The sequence below is a fragment of the Rhinolophus sinicus genome, chromosome 1 (assembly GCF_057876585.1).
Source record: "Rhinolophus sinicus isolate RSI-liver-muscle chromosome 1, RSI-T2T, whole genome shotgun sequence".
NCBI classification, from domain to species: domain Eukaryota; kingdom Metazoa; phylum Chordata; class Mammalia; order Chiroptera; family Rhinolophidae; genus Rhinolophus; species Rhinolophus sinicus.
Window position 1 is genome coordinate 66930279 of NC_142501.1, and position 6000 is coordinate 66936278.

Sequence of the window (6000 nt, forward strand, 5' to 3'; positions counted from 1 at the left end):
AGGGGATGAAGAGTTCCCGGGCAGAGAGAACCACAAATACAACCCAGAGATGAGACAGCAAAGGAAACTGAGCATATAACATTTTATATAGTTTTTGAAAACAGTCATATTAAATGAGTCAATACTTGGTAAGCAGTTAGATCAGTGCCTGGCACATGGTAAACCCTCAATTATTAGCTACTGCTGTTTGCCAATGATAATGGTTTCCTACTCAGTTGTCATTAAACCATATTGTACTGTACGTCTATCCTTGGGCACTTTTTTGTAGTGTTTGTCACAAATAATTTTTTTTTTTTATCCTTGGGCACTTTTGACATTTATGGTTCAGCTTTTTCCTGTGTTAAATGGCCCTGTACCATCATAGTACTCTGATTCTGTATCTTTTGTGGAGTTTTTGACCCTACTTTCTGTTTAGAGATAGATATTTCTTCTCATTTTTGATATCCTTTCATTCCTGACGACATGCCCATTCTTGGCACACATGTGCCTGAGCTCACACATTCCCATCTGTCTTTTCCAGTTTGCTACATTGAATTTGCTAGGACTTAGGAAACTTAAACTCTATCAGACTCTAAATGAGCGCTTAAAGTTCAAGGCATTTATGAAAATTATTTGAGCAGACACATATTTAACAACATTTCTGGAACTTGGAACAAGTCTGATCCCCAGAAAAATAGTAATAAAGGAAACATTTTTTAACCCAGGCATTTTTGTAGAAAATCATCCAAAGTAAATAAATATTTGTCAATGAATTCTGATTTTACTTCTCTTATTTACATCACCCACAATTTTTTTTTAAGTTTAATTACATATGATTTTAGTATAATACCAGTTTTTTCTGACATCCATCTAAGAGTTGATAGCATCTGTTTAAATATGAATTAGAAAGTATATAACTGTCATCATGAACTATATTCTGTCTACTCTGAACGAGCTTTTTAGCCACTCTTACAAGAAGAGTGAGGAAGAAAGGTCTTAATTTTCTGATACTAGAAATCCTGGTGAGATATACGTTCTATACTTATGATGTAATTCTAGGATTGTAAACACTCATAGGATCACCCATTTTGTTAATATTGCTATCTGTGTTTTAATCCTAATTCTAATAAAATGGACCCGACCTAAAATTTTAATGTGGGGATTCCCCCACACACTTTTAATCTTTGGAAGGTAATGCACAAAAATTTGCACTAAGATACATTCCCTTTTTGTATCTAAAACTTTCCGTTTGACGAGTTTCAGGAGGCAGCAGAATAGATGAAGTCATTCCAAAAAGATGAAAACATGTACCCGAGCTTTGCTTTGCTATAAAGTATGGTACATTGTCATTAATGTAATGATGAGGACAATCACCTGTACTATATTCATTTCTAACACTTTAACACTGTTGTAATGTGTTCCTTTGGATGTTTAGAGTGTTATTTTTAACCCATCTTTTCAATTTTTTCCCTTTTGACAGGTCTGAAGAACTGTTGCCCAATTCAACAGTGCCAGCATTCCAACTTTGTTAAACCTACCAACATCTTAAATGGACTTTCTGTGGTGGTACCCTTTGAGAGGCGGATGAAAGCTACTACATCAGTTTGCACATTCTAATCACTTTCCAGTATCACAAGAGAGATTTTTACTTATATAATAGTCCTAGAGTATGCAGCTGGTAAAACCAGAGGCTACAATCCAGTATTACTGCTAAGAGACATTTTTCATCCACCAATGTTGTACATGTATGAAAATGGTGTACTGTATACTTTAACACGCCCCATACTTTGTATTGGAGAGTACAATAATGTAAATCCTAAAAGCACCACTATTTTAGCATAATAAAAGAAAGTCCAAAGAGCTCCTATATAGACTACTCCAGATAACTTTGCTTCTTTGATACTTGTAGCTTATTGTAATTTTTTTTAAGAAATTCAAGGTCATTATCATTCTGTTGTACAAATAAGCGCTTTGATTAACACAGCTATATAATTTTTTTTAATTTTTAAAAAACCTGTGGAGACAGTGATCTTGTCTTTAAAATATGATAGTCCTTTCAGTATAATGTCTTAGATTAAAGACGTTGCCTTTAATATCTGTTGGGAAGGAAATGTCCAGACTTTTCAAATCTCTTATTATATGTTTCCTTTTTTGTTTACATAGGGAACAATGTTTATAGTTGTGTGTACAGTGGGGGTCTACAACAAGAAGTGTATATTTTCAAACAATTTTTTAATGATTTAACAATTTTTGTAAATCATTTTCAGGCTTCTGCAGCTGTAGATTCTCACTGTGATCCCTTGCTTGCTCATGCATAAGTGTATTTGCAATACCAAATATACAGGTTTAGTATTTTTGCCTGTTAGTGATTGTTTCACATGTGTAACGTTTTGGTTGAGACGTTAAATGGTGGACGAGTACTGTGGATGTGAATGTGGGAAGTAATTTTAATCATGTGTAATTGGTCACAAGGCCTAAGTTGCAGTAACTCTTGCTGTTTTATTTAACAATGCCTTGTTGCTTTGTATGCATTAACGTTTGGGTGTAAAGATTGTGTGTCTATCCAACAGGGAGCCACAGTATTTAAATTGACCAACCTAATGTTACAACGACTTTGAGGTGGCCAAATGTAAACTAAAAGCCTTAATTAAAGTGGTGCAATTTTGTATAACTTAGCATCAGTAGTTCAATAAATTTGGATTGCCATGCAAGGGCTTGTATTATAATTACTTGCCACTTGAATGTGTTTTGTGTAATGTTTAACAGTGCTAGTAAATAAATGTAGGCTTAACTTCTTTTTAAATGTAATAGGTGCATTTTACATAGTGTGGTCTCATAATTTGATATTTGGGCAAGCCAGACTCATTCATTAAGTACAGAAATGATGAGTGGAAAATGTCAGATTTTTTTCCTAGTATTGTTTGAATATCCACGTAACCACTTTTTGAATTTTCCTTGGGAAAGAATTTTGTAAATCAAGCAATATTACTTATGAACATATGCCTTCTGGGTAATGTTCAATAGCTGTTTGAGGTGTAGGACGAAGAATTGAAAATACTTTGACAGATGTTACGCTTAATGGATTTTTTTAAAAATATAGGATGGAGTTATACTTAGAATATTATGGTTATAAAAATTTTTGAATAAGTGGACTCAAGTACTACTTTCTTTTTAGATAACAGTTCTGTCTTTGTCTTATGTGTGCTGTAATGCAGTTCTTTCTCGAAACTTATAAACAAATCTTAAACTTCCTCAAAGTATTTGCCAGCCACTGGAGATATCAATTAGTGATACCATCTAATTTAGGGGTATCTGCTAATCCCCTAAATACATGCTATTTGAATGGGACATTTTAAGGCTCTCATTTTAAGAAGAAAAAGATCTTGTTCCTTATATGTGTAACTTAACAGGGACCCATGCATTTAAAGGCTCCGTGTATCTTAAAAAAAACGTTTGTTCTCTCAGAAGCCCCATTTAACTAAGAGACTTGCTTTGGCAGAACTGCTTCTACTTATAGTCATGGGGTGAAAATTAAGCCCAAAAAAGTGGGATTGTGGAGCACAAATCAATTTACTGTATCTTGTTAACATCCATTTGACCCTCTTTGAAGGCACCCACATTAATTCAATTTTAATAAATGTTTGTTGCTTACCGACTATGTTCCAATCTGAGTTACAGACTCTTAAAAACAGATAAATATTCAACAGGTAAAATTTAAGTACTTCTGTGTCAAGCACTGTTCTAGGTCTGAGGATAGAGCAGCAACTGAGATCAACTTAGGACCCTATCCTCCTAGAACTTACACTCTACTGTAGGGTTTCTCAACCTTAGCTCTATGGATGTTTGGTGCTGGATAATGAGTTTTGGGGGGCTGTCCTGTGCATTATAGGATTTTTGCAGTATCCTTGGTCTCCACCCACTAGATACCAGTAATACCACCCTCTCCCTCAAGCTGTGACAACCAAAATTGTCTCCAGACATTGCCAGGTATCCTCCAGTTAAGATTCGGGGAGGGGAGAGTAGGTGTTGAAAGGCAAAATCATCCCCATTGAGAACCACTGATCTGGTGTGAAACACTAATTACAGGGGAGTATTAGGGGTGCGAAATGGACAGTTTAGTATAGTAAGTAAGAATGTGGGCTTAAACCAGACTTCTGGGGTTTTTCATCCCCACTTTGCCACTTCCTAGGATGTGCCCATGGTTAGGTGCATCGGTTTCCTTATCTGTAAAATGAGAGTGATAGGTAATAGCGCCACTTCATAGGAGTTAAAGAGTGAAGTAAATGCCAGTACCATCCTTTAGGATATATATACACACAAGGTTTGACAATTAAGTTCACGAATTCATCCTAGAAAAAGTGCCACATACCCCATTGCTGAATATCACTATGGTCACCTATGAAGTACTCCCCTTGGGAAGCTGTGCACCAATACCAGCGTCTAGTCCACCCTTCAAAGCAATTTTGGAACCCTTTTTTCTGGAATGGCCATCAGAGCTGTCGTCGTATTGCCCTTGATGTCTGAATGTCATCAAAATGTCTTCCTTTCGATATTTCCTTTATTTTCAGTTAAAGAAAGAGGTCACTGGGGGCCAGATCAGGTAAGGAGGGTGTTCCAATACAGTTATTTGTTTACTGGCTAAAAACTCCCTCAGATGCATTGTGATGCAAGAGCCATGAATTGTTGGCGAAAAGTTCAGATTGTTTCATCTAACTTGTTCACGCAGCCTTTTCAGCACTTCCATATAGTGAACTTGGTTAACTGTCCATTGGTACAAATTCATAATGAATAATCCCTCTGATACCAAAAAAGGTTAGCAACATTGTTGTAACAAATTCACGAACTTAATTGTCAAACCTCGTGTATATACACACACATTTGTATTAATAGAAATGAATAAAGCTGTGGTTGCACAGAAAGTACCGTTATCTTATATATAACTGTACCTTAAGAATGCAGATCATATGTAAATGGACTTTTCTGGTACTTAAGTGGAAAAATAGTAAATTCAGCCAGAAAATTCATGAGTTCCTTTTCATGTCCCCAAAGATACTTGGAGAAACTTGAATTTTAGGACAAAACCAGAAGGATATTTCACTTAATTTTTCTAAGAAGTATAAAAACCCTATTTTGACTTTTCTGCTGATTCAACTTTTTTTTCTTAAATATATCATTTTTGCCACGTGCATATTATGAGTACAAAGTTTTAAAACCTCCATTATTGAAAATAAGTTTTACTTTGCTTTTTTAGTCGTCTTCAGTGGGGCAGCAAACTCAGAATCAAAATTCCTCACTGCAAAATTCCTCACTGTTTTTTTCTTTCGTTTTATCTCAGTCTGTGTCTTCATTGAATTTAATCCCCACGTGTTGTCCTGTCTTTCTCTCTTAAATGTTGGAAATGTAGGAAGGAGTTACAGTATTTCATAATTAATACTCCTATGACCTTATCTTAGCATAAACCTTAGTCTGCAGGTTTTTTTTAAACTATCAGTGAGCCTTAACCAATTGTGATTTATAGGATGCAAACTTTTAAAAAATCTGTTCTATAATTTGTTACAGTGCATCAATACAGTTGGTGTTTTATGAATGCATGAGAGAAGTGTAATATAATAGACTGAGAGCAGAACTAACGTTCCCTCAACTGACTACCAAGAGAAATGTGCATGAGTGTTTGTTAGGATATTGATAATACTTGTCAAAATCGGCTGCTAAACCTGTTAATGGAGAACTGAGTTTATAGGCTTGACAGTTTAGCTTTGAAAGGTAGGAATAACACACTTTTTCCTAAACAGCTGTTTTCTAAAAGCTGCAGATTTTTAAAAAAGTATTCCACCGCTTGCACATAATTTGAATTTGTTCCTTTAAAACATCCTTAGTAGCCTCTAGATTACTAACCTTAAGAATTAAGAGATTTTTGCCCCAAATTAGGGACATAGACCTGATTTTTGCATCAAAGAATCAACAAATGTATTCAGTATTGCATGTCAGCCATGTTTTATCATTTATACGCAATCAATAATT

At 35.1% G+C, this 6000-nt stretch overlaps 1 protein-coding gene across 1 annotated transcript in view; it reads left to right on the forward strand.

Moving 5' to 3' along the window:
• RAP1B (RAP1B, member of RAS oncogene family) overlaps window positions 1-2705 on the forward strand; it is a 39923-nt gene extending 37218 nt beyond the window's left edge. Inside the window, exon 8 of the mRNA XM_019748970.2 lies at window positions 1460-2705. The gene's annotated coding sequence lies outside the window, so the exon portion shown is untranslated. The remainder of the gene's footprint in view (window positions 1-1459) is intronic.
• Window positions 2706-6000: the final 3295 nt, after the last annotated feature.